The following is a 15,582-nucleotide window of genomic DNA, read 5'->3' as shown; positions in this document are numbered from 1 at the left end:
CTCATTTATGCATGATCATTATTTTGCTAAAATCAAAGCATGCATGGTAATTTTTTTCATTTTTGAAGACCAACTCCCATAAGAGGTGACAGTTAGAACCTGCCAACACATGTCAGAAGTTGAAACTTCTGGATTACCTGCCCACCCCACTTTCTCCCTGCCAGGAACACAGCCTCTCTAATTGGATGCTTTATTTATTTATTTATTTATTTATTTAGGCTATTCACTTTTTTAAAAGATTTATTTATTTATTTCAATTAGGTATATATGACAGCAGAATGCATTTTGATTCATTACACACAACTGCAGCACAACTTTTCATTTCTCTGATTGTACAAGATGTAGCATTGTACCTTTTATGTGCGGTCATACATGTACCTAGGGTAATGATGTCCATCTCATTCCACCATCTTTCCTGCCCCCATGTTCCCTGGATGCTTTACTGACTGTACATACCCTTCATCCTGGGATTCCCAGATCAATCAAAAAGTTGATTTCCAAAAAGGAGACATTGGTTGCCAAATGTTTTGTGTGCTGGCAAAATTTCAATGGAAAATAAACACGTACATAGTAGAAGTATATATTAAGTGCGTAATAGTCTCATTAATAGGTAAAAATTGAACTGTTTACAGGTTAAGGGGTTGATAAAAAAATTTTAAATATTTATTTTTTAATTGTATTTGGACCCAATACCTTATTTCATTGTTTATTTTTATGTGGTGCTGAGGATCGAACCCAGGGTTCCCCACATGAGAGGTGAGCACTCTACTGCTGAGCTACAACCCCAGCCCCAATAAAATTTTTAATGCATATTGTGTTTCAGATATTTTAGAGCAGGTAGGGTTTGGAGCCTTCAAACAGGAATGGGGAGACAGAGGTAAACATGGAGGTGCCAAGTCCTACCATCTGCCAGGCTCTGCTGGGCTCTTCCAGGCTACTCCAATAGTGGGGCTGACCTTGGCCTGGGTCCTGTTGGATGATTACGGGTTCCTCATTGATAATTACAGTGCTAGGCATTGGGTAAGATATGAAGAAATCAGGTTTCAGGTCCATTGGACTTATACTAGCTGTATTTTAAAAGACAAAGCAGATGGGCCTGTGACCTGTCTCAGCCACGTTCCATGTTACTAAAGGAGGGGGAACCTTCCTACAGCTAAATGCTAGGGAAAGGTGCTCAAAGATCAAGTTTTCTGCCAACTATTGAACAGATCATTTACCAAACATTCAGTTCTTTGTATGGACTGAGAAATCAAACCAAACAAAAGTAGCATGTTAGGGGTAGGGAGGTGGAAGGAGCTAGAATCAAAACAGCCAATATATCCCAAATTGGATTTTAACTGGCAAAGTCCTTAGAGTAAGAGAGTCAAAACATTTTTCTCAAGCAGAAAGAACTATTTGCTTTCAAACACCAACCAGGTAAAAATGGTCTTAAAATCAATTAGAAATGCAGCAGGTGTTCCACTGTGGTTATTCTTCCTAATCACATATAAAATTTCAGTCTCTGTAGATTACTCCCAGGAAATTAAACCCTTTAGATTTACCCTGTGGTGGTAGCAGTCTTGTTGGATAGCGTCTGTCCACAAACAGCCTTTGAGATCCTACTAGAGAAAAAAGGCATGTGGCTTTAGCTCATAATCCAGTTAGGCTTTTTCCACAGATTACATTTGAGCATCATGTTGATACAAATAGCAAGGCAAGCAGCTCTGGGTCAACAGCCAGAAAATTGAGCTCTCTAACCCTCCACAGGTAGGGAATGATCCAGACAATGTATCTGGCACAGACATGTACCATGAATTCCAGATTTGCCCTTCGGTTATTTTCTGGTACTCCCTACAGAAGTGCAGAGGCAGGAAAAGCAGACAGAGCCCAGTCCAGCCCAGCTGGTGAGTGGCTTCCCAGTTTCCTGATTTCTTTCTTGCATGGCCTGAAAACCACTTGGGTGACCAGAAAAGATCCTTGGGGCTTGTGTCTTCCCTCTTGCCCCATCTATAGTACCAAGAGCCCCCAGGCTTCCTCATTGTTCCCTTAGTAACACTATGTAGGCTCTTCCTACTCTGTAATAAATATCCCAAGACAGCTGAGGCTTTCTTTTTTTTTCTTTTTCTTTTTTTTTAGAATCTCAGATTTTGTTTATTTTTTATTATTAGTTGTTCAAAACATTACAAAGCTCTTGACATATCATATTTAATACATTTGATTCAAATGGATTATGAACTCCCATTTTTACCCCGTATACAGATTGCAGAATCAGTTGAGGCTTTTCTCCCCAAACAAATTAGAGGGTCCTGGAGCAGGAGACACATCCTCCCTGTCCTTCATTATTGGAAGCACAATATCAAGCAAACAGTAGTTTCTCAAAAATCAACTGTGTGAAGAGTCTCTCTGGAGTGTGTTTTGGTCAGTGTACTAGATGAGTAAAAGAAGGACAAAAGGAAACAAATATCAGGAATGGCAAAGAACAAAGCAAAGTCAGTCAGCCTCTGCTATGAAACCTTGCTAAACTTAAATCCTGTTTTCATGATTGGCCCAGATATGTGAGCACTGTATTCCTGCTGCTTTCCTCAAGCTTTATGGTTATGCCGACAATGAATACAAAGTTGAATCTTAGCTTCATTGCGTTTGGAGACAAACCTTCTAGCTCATCTTCACTAATGGACTGAAACTAGCTTCTAGAGCTGGTGACTTTGCAAATCCTTTGTGCATTTTATGGAAGGCTGAACTGGGAAAATGCCACAAATTAAAATCCTCGAAGATCTGAAAAAAAAATAGTCTCTTATCATTTAGGCCTATATCCAAGTAGTTATATAAAACTAAATTCCTATTCTTTGGAGGAAGATGTCATAAGTTAATGTAGTAATTCACTTTTTCAACTTGGAAGAGTGGGTGTATGCTAGAGTTTTCACTTTTTTCCCCCTGAATATTTTCCTTTTTAAAATTACTCACTGTCAGTAACTAAGTTGAATTAAATAGAGAATTGAGGGCTGGCCAACACCAAGATGAGTGCTTTGTCTGTGGGGACACAGGTTCTGATTAGATCTTTGCCTTCCTGCATTCTCCAAGGGGCAGGCCTCGCCACAATGGAGTTAGCAAAGGTCCTCAACTGTTAATACCAAAATGTGGTTCATTTGTTGCAGAGGCGTTCTTCACTGATTTTAAGGCCGACACAGAAAACTTTCACTATTTTTAGATGTGGAGAATTAAATAAACAAGAGAAGATAGCTAGCTCTCTTTGCATCTTCACCAAGACAGTCCTTGTCACATTTTGTACTATGTATAAATCATTTTGGTTTCTCCTCTACTGACTTCTCCTACTATGGAAAAGAGAGAGACAAGAAAGAGCAAGTTAGCCTGGGTTGCAGAGAAAGTAGCTAATTTCTACCAAGACACTGGGGCAATTAGCCTGCATTAAGGAGATGGGCACGACCGTCAACAGTTTCGTTTTCACATTGTTTTTTCTGCCCCAATCCTTGAGTCCCCAAAGTCCCAGACATCATCACACTCCCACCCTTCCCCCCAATCCACTTCGGGTTCGGGGTCTGATCTCTCTAGCCAGGAGAAGCGCCAGAGTGAGAGAAGAGCTTGTCACCAATCCCGGGCTTTTCACCGCCGGCGTGGATGAAGTAACACCCGCAAAATCAGCATTTGCACACATGCCAGGGGCTAATTACAGGCCTCTCAGCCAGGGCAGCCAAAGCGATTTCAGAGCAATTTCTCCGATTACACAGCCCGCGGACCGCCCGGGGCGCGGGGAGCTTCCTGCGAAGCCACCTCGAAGTCCTATGCTACCCACCAGCACCCAGCACCGCTTTGCCCCTGCGCTTCACACCCTCCTGGCTTGGCCACTTGTGGCGCTATCCGTCCCAGGCCCTTGAGCAGGAGACCTGTCTGGAGAGTGCCTAACTTCCAACCCCCCCCCCAAACCCCCCAGATGGTCCCTACATCTCCTATACCCAAGCCCATCCTCAATCTGCGAAACACGCCTGGTCAGCGACGCACTGGTGCTGGACTCCCGCCTGTTCCCTGCAGTTTCTCGACTTGATTTGGGCCCAGATCACTGGCTGTGCAGGAAAACTCAGGGTCTGCTCTGCTGGAAGATCCCGATCCCTGTCAGCCCAGCCGGCCTTATGGACGGCAGAACGCGTCATTACTTTGCCCCCAGTGACCCAGTTGCTCCTGGGCTGCTCGGGGCCCCTTCCCGGACTCTGCGCGTCAGCGTCTCTGGCCATCGTCGGAGACCAATTGGTTTACAAATAGTTATGATAAACCTAAGATCTTAATTTCCTTTATAGGACCGACCACAGGACTGTGTAAATGTCTCCTGACAGACGTAATGGAGGGTTATTAGCAGTACAAAGGCTGTCGGGCCCGTAGCATTAGTTCAAGGGAATATTTCGTGTCGCACCGAAATTGCTCTGCATGTAAACCAATTTCCCCGACAGAAGGGTAAACACAGACTCGTTTGAACCGCGAGATGAAAACAGATGGGGTATCGCAAACAGTTTCCCAAAATACAACAGACTTCTGGGCCAATTACACGTGGTTAGCTCTGAATGGCAGAGGAAATAGTTTTCTTTGCTGCTAAATGTCACAAAAGTCACCTAAAGGCACTGAAGGACGCCGCTTGTTTTTGCAAAACTTGCTAAAATTAATCTGTCCTGGAGCCCCTTGTAAAAAGCAGAAAAACCCTACCCTCCACTCTGTTCCCCGCCGCCGGATATCTGCCTTGTGAAAGGCAGAAAACCCGCCGGTCAAGAAAACTGGAAGACAAAGAGAGTCCAGCAGGCGCTCCTCGGCCTCAGAGGCCAAAGCGCGCGTGGGGTTCGTCCCGCCACCGCTTCAGACTGTGTAAGAAAACAGTCCCTGGGCACCGGTGGCCGTGGCCCCTCATCCGCACACCGAAGTGCGTTTGCCTCCTTCCTCACGCTCGCCTCCGGGCGGCAGCCGAGCAAGAACACAGAGGATGAAGAGGCCACCCGACGGACGATCCTGATCCTCGAGGTCAGGGCCGCACCACCCGCGTAAATAGCGCGGAGCCGGGCCACCAGCACTGCGCGGGCGCCCGGGACCCAGGTGCGCGGCTGACATCCCCAGGAAAAAATCCCCGAGTAGCCACCGGACCAGGCCACCGAGGTGCTGGGCCCCAGGCCTGGTTGGGAACGGATTTGGGCGGGGAGGTGGCGCGGCGCACTCGCGCCCGGGCTGGTGCTGGGTGCCAAATTTGCGGAGAGGCTGACGGAGCCTCCCAGGCAGGAGGCTCAAAGGTCCTGGCCAATCCCGCCTGAGCCCCTGCTGACTAAGGCTAGGGACCGCACGTCAGCAAGACCAGGCGGAGTAAGCCTGCTCCCGAGCTGCCTTCGGTCGCTATGCAGGGCCAGGTCACCGCGCTCCCGGACGCCGGAAGCCGTGCTGGCGGAGCCCTGGGGCTGGAGGCTTGGGCCCTCAGGCCCTAGGAAGCGGCTCGGGCCCGCGCGGCCCCGCGCCCGGGAGCCGCGTGCAGGGTTCAGCAGTGTTTCGGTTGCCCTCTGACCTGACCCGGGGCCCACAAAGGCCTCCTGGGTGCGCCGCCATGGCCCAGCCTTCCAGTCGCTGCCAAATTAATGAGCCCACGTCAGGTTGGGTTTGCAGCTCGGCCGCAAAGCAGCCGAGTGGAAAATGAGCCCGGGGCAGTTCGGAAGGCTCCTTGGCTGCCCCGGAGGCTGGGCCGTGCCGTGCGGTGCCAGGCAGGGTCCAGCAGGCCCCGTGAGTTGAGGCTCACACGAGGGCTCATCCTCCACTCTTAAAGGTTGTCTCCCCAAGGGACAGGCCTGGCTTAGGGAAACCTGCTAGTATGTGAGAAATATATCTGTCCTACTTAATTAAAACAACACAAAATCCCACATTTATCATCCCAAGGGATGCAGGCTAGGCACTTGACAATACTCGTTGGGTGGTGGGTTTGGCCACCCTCTATGCCTTTGCTGTGACATGCTTTGTCCTGGGCTCCCAAGTTTTGGGGGCTCAAGTTTGTGTGCCTGGCAGTAGGTTCCTTCTGGGTCCTACATACCCCAATGATTGTGTGTCCAAGGTTGGCAGAGAGTGGTTCACTCCTTCCAACCTGCAAGGGTGTAGAAGGCCAACCCCCAGGAGACATTTTCAATCTGCTGCTGGATGCCCGATTTTAAAGCCAAAAATAAGCTGAAATAGGATTTGGTGGGTGTGTGTGTGTGTGTGTGTGTGTGTGTGTGTGTGTTTTGAATAAAAGTCAACCTGCTGGCTCATACCGAAGTCTGGAAAATTGGCTCCCTGTGCTGATGGCTCTGTTTTCTTATTGCTCTTTAAACATGGTGAAGTCAGTTCAAGAAAAATGACTCAACTTAAAGCTGATAAAGCTTAAGGCATTGATTTATATGATTCCTTCCAGATTTTTCAAATATATTAAAAGAAAGCACTTTCATTTAAAAACACTGGCAAAGTTGGAAGCCCAATGCTCTGAAGCAGCCCTCTCTCCCTGCAGCTTTTTTGCTGTCTAGTACCTGGGAAGGTTAAGGTCTGGAGGAACAGATGTGACTGCTGACTGTGGATCATGGAGCACTCCTCCATCATTCTCACCCTTGTCCCAGGACCACTGCCTTCCAGAAGTGTGTGTGTGTGTGTGGGGGGGGGGGGTCCTGGGCTACTGATTCCTGTTCTTCTGGTAACATAAGGACAGCATTAGATCACCTCTCATAAGCCCCTACCCTTACTTATTGGTTTCCCTTACCTAGATTTCCCACATGCCCTTCTCCAATGCTATGGCACTTCCAACCCTTGCTGATTCTTAATCAGACCTGGCTTCGGTGTCTGAATCCATATCTTTCCCTGTGCACCTGCAAGGTCAGGCTGCCTTTATGACATCATATTGTCATTACCTTTAAGGTATTAAGTATCTCAAAAAGTATGTGTTAAGGTTCTCCAGAGGAACAGAGCCAACAGAATATATCTGAGAGGATTTATTAGATGGGCTTACATGATCAGATACTGGGTAGTTCCACAATGCCTGTTTGTAGGCTGGAGAGCCAGGGAAACCAGTAGTTGCTCAGTCCTAGATATTGGAAGTCTCAGAATAAAGAGGGGACAATAATCCAGTAGTTGCTCAGTCCTAGATATTGGAAGTCTCAGAATAAAGAGGGGACAATAATCCAGTCCCAGTCTGAGGCTGAAAGCCTGGAACCCTTTTGGAGAGTTGCTGGTATATATCCACATTCAAAGGTTGAAAAATCTAGAGTGATGTCCATGGGTGACTGCAGAAGCAAAGTATTCATATGTTCAAAAAGGGTTAAATATGCATGAGCTTCCCACTTCTTCCACTTTTTCTTCCTACTTGGGCCCCTAGACTATTGGATGTTGCTACCCATATTCAGGGCGGGTCTTCCCTGCTCAGTTCACTGACCCACATGCAAATTTTCTCTGGAAACAGACACATCCAGAGTGTGTGATTCACCAGTTTTCTAGACAGTTTTTTTTTAAGAGAGAGAGAGAGAGAGAGAGAGAGAGAGAGAGAGAGAGAATTTTTTAATATTTATTTATTTATTTTAGTTATCGGCGGACACAACATGTTTGTTGGTATGTGGTGCTGAGGATCGAACCCTGGCCGCACGCATGCCAGGCAAGCGCGCTACCACTTGAGCCACATCCCCAGCCCTCTAGACAGTTCTTAATCCAATCAAGTTGATGACAAAGATTAGTCATCACAGGAGGCCTGCAAGTAAACTACAATGTATTATAATTATCTTGGCTAATACCAAGGACGAGTCTGGTCCTTGTCTTCTCTATACTAAGAGGCAGTATAGTATTGTGGCTAAGGGCTCCTATTCACCACACTCTCTGGCTATGTGTCTCTGGACAGGTAATATAACAATATGAACTTCAGTTTCATCACCTATAAAATGTCACAGAATTATAAGAATTAAAATAATAGACACTCAATATATATTGGCAATGACTGCTTTCTACTTTATCTGGGGCTTCATACCACAATGTGAGGCACTTCTTTCTGCCCAATATTAACAATGTACCTTATTGGTAAGTAGTGAGGTAAAAGAGAAAAAGTACTTTTTCACTTAAACATGACAGAAACCAAAAACCAATATAGAAAAAAGTAAGAAGTAGAAAAAATTCTAAAAGTAGTACACATTCATACATACAGAAATCCTCTTTCATAAAATATGAATTGGATGTTCTAAAAACAAAACTTTAAAAGAACAAGAAATAAAATCTGGAAGTTAAAAATAAGTAAAATATATAAATTCAGTAAGCGAGTCAAGATGAAGTTGAAAAAAATATTTCAGAAAAGAACAAAAAGATGGAAAATGGAACAAAAATAATAAAACTAAAAGATTAATACAGGAGATCTAACATTCAAATTGAATTTCAGGAAGAGAGTACAGAGATAGTATAGGGGAAATTTTTTTTTTTCAATGAAACAGTACAAAAAAAATTTCCCAGAACTTGTTGGGATGGGTTTTCAGACTATCAGGTCATTTGGTTGCTCAACACAAAGACTGATAAAAGGCTTATACCAAAGCATATAATCATGAAATTTCAGAAACTCATGAATAAATAGAAACTCAAAAATAGTTCCATCAAGAATCCAGGTACTATACTAAAAACTGGACATCAGAATGACATGGGACTTCTCAAAAATAACACTGAAAGTAAAAAGAAAATGAAGTAATACCTTTACAATTGTTAGGGAAAGTCATTTCCAGTTTAGAATTCTATAGCCAGCTAAACTTACCCATCAAGTATGCAGTTGGAATAAAGATGTTTTCAGACATGCAAAATCCTCAAAAATTCATTTCCTGTGTACCTTATAACATACTTATTACCAGCTTATCCAACATTCTTACTTTTTTTTTCTTTTTTGTTACTAGGGATTGGACCTAGGAGCACGTAACCTCCTGACTCAGCCTCCCAAGCTGCTGAGATTAACTCATCCTTACCTTTTTAATATCAATTTTTTTTCAAGTGTTACATAGCCATGTGATTCTGGGAAACCAAATCTTTCCTTAGTCTCAAGGAATGGCTTCAATTAATATAAGCCAGTAACTGGTAATTCTCTACCCTTTGCCAATGATTGGCTTAGACATGGACATGTAAATCAATTAAGATCAGTTAAATCTAAGGAAAATCTACTTAGAGTTATGAGATGATTCTTTTTTTTTACTTTAAAGGGGGGGGGATAAAAAAGGAATTTACTCTTCCAGCCTTTGGTTCTCATATGTGAGGACTTGATACTTCAAGTTGTTGTGGTTACCTTATGACCCCAAGGGGAAAATACCAAGGCAAAGAGGAAAAATGATGGTACTTGATGATGTCACTTAACCAAACCTAAAACAGCCAACCTCCAAACTTATATATATGAGTTTCAGTTTGTAAACTCTGTACACTGTGCTTATCTCACTAACTGAATTGTGTGATGAAAGCAATAATAATTCATAAAAATATCTACCATTGATTGAGTACTTAGGTGCTGTTCTATGATCTTTTGACTAATGTCTACAATAAACCTATGAAGTAAATATATTATTTCCATTTTGCAAATGAAGCAATAATGGCTCACACAAGTAGGTGAATAAACCAGTTTCGTACCCATCACTTTCTGACTCCAAGAATTACATATTTAATGCCACTCAGGGTTTTTCAGGTGATCTCAGACAGATGATAGATACTTGTGTGCATGAGACAAGGGAAGAATGTTCGGAAACAAAATGTGCTGAGTTCAAACGTGCACTTAGTAACCACTTTTAATTCACTTAGTTGTCAATGTAGTTCAGATTTGTGGTAACCAAACCCCAAGATTGCTCCCAATGATTCTTTTGTGCTGTCCATTCTTATATATATTGAACCATGTAACCAATAGGATATTATATGCAAATGACAATATGTAACTTCCTAGGCTAGGTCAAAAAGACATAGTAGCTTCTACTTGCCTTCTTTTAGATGGCTTTGAAAGGAAGACAGTTGCCATCTCATACATACTGAAGAAGCTGTAGGAAAAGACCCGTGCATTACGAGGCTAAAACGTATTGCCAGCATCATGGGAGTGAGCTACCTTGGAAGTACAGTCAAATCTTCAGATGACCATAGTCCTGGCCAGCACTGGAGTCCTTGCCATTGGGCTGTCACTCTTTAGTTCCTGATTCATAGAAACTGTGGGATAATAAATGTTTGTTGTTCTTAGCTGCTCAGTTTGGGGATGAATTGTATACAACTGAATTAGATTGGGTGAATAGATAGGCTTCCCCTTAACCTTAAAGGCAAAAAAGCCACCTTGGATTTATCACTTGGTGTGTTTCAAAGAACATTTGTGGGCCTCACCACAACCCTGTGAAAAGAACAGAGAAAGTGCTATTTCAGAACCCTAATTGTACAACAGACTTGTTTGAGGTTCTCTAGGACCAAAATTAATAGAAAAGCATTCAGGGTCTCTTTCAGCAAGCTTTGCCAGTGTCCCTGTTTAGAAGTTGGCTTAGATAGAAAGTCCCCGAGAAGCAATTAAAAATAAAACAAAAACAAAATAAATCCCCCAAAGAGTCCCCAACTAAAAAATGCTTCCTCAGAGGTAGTCAGCGTTATATAACACTCCTACTGCCCCCAGTCTCCCTGCCTCTTCTGGTTCTCATAACACACAAGAGTTTATGGTCTTGGATCTGGCCCAAAATTGTAGATAGTCATCAATTTTGAGAGCATTCATATATTCTTAACAGTGAACTGTTAATGGTTATGGTGTTTATAGCTTGGGTTTAAATAGGAAACTAATAAAGATAAAATCGCTGCTTGATAAGGTGCTCAAACCTTGTCAATGGAAGGTTTCCTGTCTCATAGATTCTTCACTACCTCATGGGCCCTCCCTTCACCCCTGCCCACCCCTGCTCCATCTATTCCCAGAAAACACAGTTAGGAAGGAGTTAAAACTAACAGAGCTAATGTGTTCCTCATAGAACTCATATCAAGGTGATATGTGCTACTTTCGGACCGGAATGTGCTAGTGAGTGAGTGAGCCTGCTCTTGGTTAGGCATCAACCTTATGGAGTTTGCTTTGGTTTCCTGTTTACTTTGAAAGAGCAAGCAGAATCTCTGGGGCCAAAACTGCTCTGACAAAAACCTTGGTGGGTGACCTTGGCTTGAGTTGGGCCAAATCCTTGCAAATGAAGCCTTCTCTTCTTTGTTCCAGAGGCTGTAAAGTTGTAATATGTGTGGCTGGGCTGGAGCGGTCATCTACAACTGGGAACTTGGCGGAAAAGCAGCCTGAGTTTGTTTCTTATAACTAATACACTTTCAAGTCTAAAATGGACCCATCTGCAGTCGATGTTGCTGCAGGTGTAGGATGTTGTGGTTTCTAACATCTTACACGTGTTCACTGAACAATACTTCAAGTGTCTTTTTTGTTTCTGGCCTGTGTGGTTTCCTGCATTTCTGGTAGCTGATCTTATGTAGAAAGGCAACTGCCTGCAAAGTGGTACTAAAAATTACATATCAAGACACACACTCAGAAAATGGTGTTGCCTCTAAAAGCAGCTCACCCTGAGCTTGGAGAAGGATGGAGCCTGGAATCCCTGTCTGAGAAGCTGAAATAAGCACAGTGTCATTGACATCCAGGCCTCAGTAGATTCCCAGCACCCCCAGGAATCCCTCTGGTTTCTGAGCCCTTGAGCTCTGAGTAATAGAAATCTGGATTACAAATAGCAAGTAAACCTGAGGATTAAGAAAAAGGAAGAGCCCATTAGGTGACAGCTCTTGCCAGTACTCCAGGGGCAGAGCAGGGAAACGTTGGGGGCAGGGCTATGTGTGTGTGTACGTGCGCGTGTATCATCTAAATAATAAATCAGGCAAGCTTTGGCTCTAGAGCCCTAATCCTGGGAACCAGAGATATTACTGGGACACAGAAAATTAATAAATGCCCAGGGTGTAGAGCTTATGATAATAGACATTCAAGTGGTACTTTAAAAAGCAAATAGACAATCCTGAGGCCTCTCCACATACAGTCAATCCATTAAGACATGTCTGCCAAGCTAAGGGTCCTTCCTTACCTCCTCCAACAAACCCTCTTGAGATTATATAATTCTCATTTTTAAAATCCTTTCTTCTTTCAGGTTTTCCTGATATTCATTCAATTCCTATTTGCCCCACATCAAAAAACAAAACAAAACAAAACAAAACACTAAAAGGTGTGTGTGTGTGTGTGTGTGTGTGTGTGTGTGTGTAAAAAGAGAGAGAGAGAGAATCCTTTCTATGTTAAAAATTGCCCTGGGACTTGTTCTGGCTCAGTGATAGAGCACTTGCCTAGCATGTATGAGGCACTGGGTTCAGTCCTCAACACCACATAAAAATAAATGAATAAGATGAAGGTGTGTGTGTGTGTGTGTGTGTGTGTGTGTGTGTGTGTATACACACACATACATATATATACATACATATATATATATAATTTTTTTAAAGAATTGACTCTGTTGGGAGCTCTTAGCTTTAAAAACTGTAAAATCTTTTCTCCTTTTCCCCTTCCCCCTCAAAAAAGTGATGGAAATGGGAGGCAAATTAAACTGTCTCTTTGCAGGGTTGTGTTCATGCACTTGACTCCTAAGAAAAGTGACCTAGTAGAATTCTAGTCCCTGACTGTGTGAGCCAGGCAGTTTCTAGTGGACTAGTGGAGCATATACCTCTCCCTTGAGCTCCAGTGTTGTGAAGGAGACCAGGGAGAGGAGCAGTCAGGGAGAGCAACAGCAGGGACAACCCCAAAGCTAAGCTTGGGGCAGGAGAGGAAGTAGATTTCCTAGAGTTTCAGGCCCTCCTCTTCTATCCCCAGTTAGGGTCTCTCCTTCTATCTTTTGCAGCCTCTTAGATATTACCCAGCATCTGCCACGGGTGAATAGGGTGATGTGATGAAATGAGAGTCAGAAATCTTCCCTAAGACTCCTGATTGTGGGTGTAAACCCAAGGACACAGCGCCTCCTTAGGACTGCTGACCACGACGGACATGGAATCAGAGTTGATCTCCAGATCAGATTGAAAAGATTGAAGGGAACTGATGAAGGTATTGTTTCACTTTTAGTTTAGCAACTTACAGCGGGCCCTAGACTTTATGCGAAGAAAGATTTCTCTGTAGAACATTACTTCTACTTTTCTCTTTAAAAAATACATCAAATGATCAAATGGACTTTCAGCTAAGACATTACTGGTTATAAACATGCATTTGCCTCTGCTCCTTCCAGAAACACTGCTCAAGGGACAATTTAGAGATTAAACAACAACAACAACAAACCCCAAAGGGGGAAAAAAAAACAGAAGAAACAGTAGCAACATTTTGGAAGCTAAAAAGCATTTGGAGGAATGGTGATGACTTAGTAGACCTGAGAAAATAGGAAAAGCTGAGAGGCAATCTGACTTACAGCATGGCATCCCCCAGGGGTCCAGGAATTGGCAATCCCAGTTACCTCTGGAAGAGAGGGAAGGACAGGGCAGAAGCCAAGAAGAGTGTTGACTGTGCCTCTTCCCACTACTCTGGAAGAAGACTGGAAACTTATTCCTTGAAGGGGAGGTAAGAAAGAGGATCTTCTGGACTGGGGAACAAGAAGAATAGCAAAGCTGAAAAAAGTCTTGAAAACAGGAGCAATCCATGAAAGCTGACACACAGAATGTGTAAATTACCCCTCCTGTGATTCGCTCCCCTGGAGACTTCCTTGGGGAATCTGGCCAGCTGAAGAGAAAAGACCTAGACACTGACATCAGGGATTCACCTACAAAATGGTCCAGCCAGATCTCCCCACTGTGAAGCTCAAAGTTAGCTTGACAAGCCTTCCCTCTGCATACAGACTTCTGCTCAGATTTATAGTGCCTTATTTCAAAATATGAACAGTCAGCTGAGAGTTGCCAGCATTTGAAAAAGACTTCTATTAAGAAAGAGGCCAAACTAATAAACAATAACTTGGAAAAAACCAATGCAGGGAGATGAAACCTTAAAAAATAACTATTATTTTTTTTTAAAAAAAGAACAATGAGACCTTCAGAGACCATTAAAAGTAGAAAGCAAAAATGAAAATCCCAACAGAAGGCTTGAAAATGAAGCTGAGAAAATATCCCTGAAAGCAGAACAGAGCAATACAAAATAAAGAAACAATAAGACATTGAGAGGACTAGCCCAGGACAACCATAGTCTGAAGAGTACGATTTCAAGAAGACAAGAAAGACAGGAATGATCATCAAATAGCTCATTAATGTCAACAGAGATAGAGGCCTTATCAGATCAGCATCTGGTGATCACAAAGAATATCACAATAGATCCATACCTGAGTTCATCACACTGTGAAATTTTAACACTTTGGAACACAGAGAATATCTTAAGAAATCGCTACAAAATATTAGGAATAAAAAGAGCATCTTACACCTCAACAGCAATACCAGAAATATGAAGGCCAGGAGGAAATGTCTTCCAATCCTGAGGGATTTTTTTTTTCCAATCTACAATTCCATACTCATCCCCAAGATTAATCAAGTGGATGGGCAAAATAAGGATATGCTTAAAAATGCAAGTTCTCAAGCACTTATTACCACCTAGCCTGTCTCAGAAAAATATTGGAGGATATGTTTCACCAAAACAAGTGAATAAATCAAGAAAGGAAAACATGAGGTCCAAGAATTCAGGATAGGGAATTCAACACAAGACGGAGACCAAGATAATCTCCAGATGGTGATGAAGGGAAATCCCAGGACAACAGAGGTGCAACCAGCCTAGAGATCAAACAATCAGGATGAGAAGGGCTCAGAAGGTTTTCAGAGTGACTTATGGTGAAATCCTAAAGTGTTTGGATATATTAAGAGGAATTTCCTTAGGTGGAAGAGTGTTTAAGGCTTATTTGGTGATAAATATACAGATATTCTTCAATTGATGATGGGGTTATGTCCCAATGAACCCACTGTAAATTGAAAATATCATAAGTCAAAAATTTATTTAATACATATAACCTACCAAACATCAATAATAGCTTAGCAACACAGTATACTACAGAGTATCAGTCACTTACTCTCATGATTGAGTGCTGACTGGGAGCTACAGCTCACTGCTACTGCCCAGCATCATGAGAGAATGTCAGGTCATATATCACTAGCTAGAGAAAAGATCAACATTCAAAATTCAAAGTATGATTTCCAGTTAATACATATCATTTTTTTTGCATTATTCTAAGCAAAAAACTTGAAAGTCAGACCATGGTAACTCAGGGACCATCTGTACAGACAACCAAGCAAAGGAAAAAACAAGACAGCTAATACCAGGGAAAAGAGTAAGTTGTGCAGATAAAGAAGAACAATCAGAATAAAGCACATTGTTCTGTTTTCACTAGTTTTAAAATTGTCATTAAATGAGAACATTGATCTAGAAAAAAAAAGTATGCAAATTATTTGGGAGTGCAGAGTAAGAGGGTGATAAATCATGTGACTGTGGGTTGGAGGAGGGGTGAAAAGTCTTTAATCCTTTCTTCATAGTGAGAAGTCAATAGATAATATTTTAAAATGAACATTCAAAATTAGCAATAAAACATCAGAGTTAGAGATGTGGATCTACATTAT

Source organism: Urocitellus parryii, chromosome 1, assembly GCF_045843805.1.
Source record: "Urocitellus parryii isolate mUroPar1 chromosome 1, mUroPar1.hap1, whole genome shotgun sequence".
NCBI lineage: Eukaryota > Metazoa > Chordata > Mammalia > Rodentia > Sciuridae > Urocitellus > Urocitellus parryii.
The sequence above is the reverse complement of the archived record's forward strand: the minus strand, read 5'-3'. Positions refer to the sequence as shown.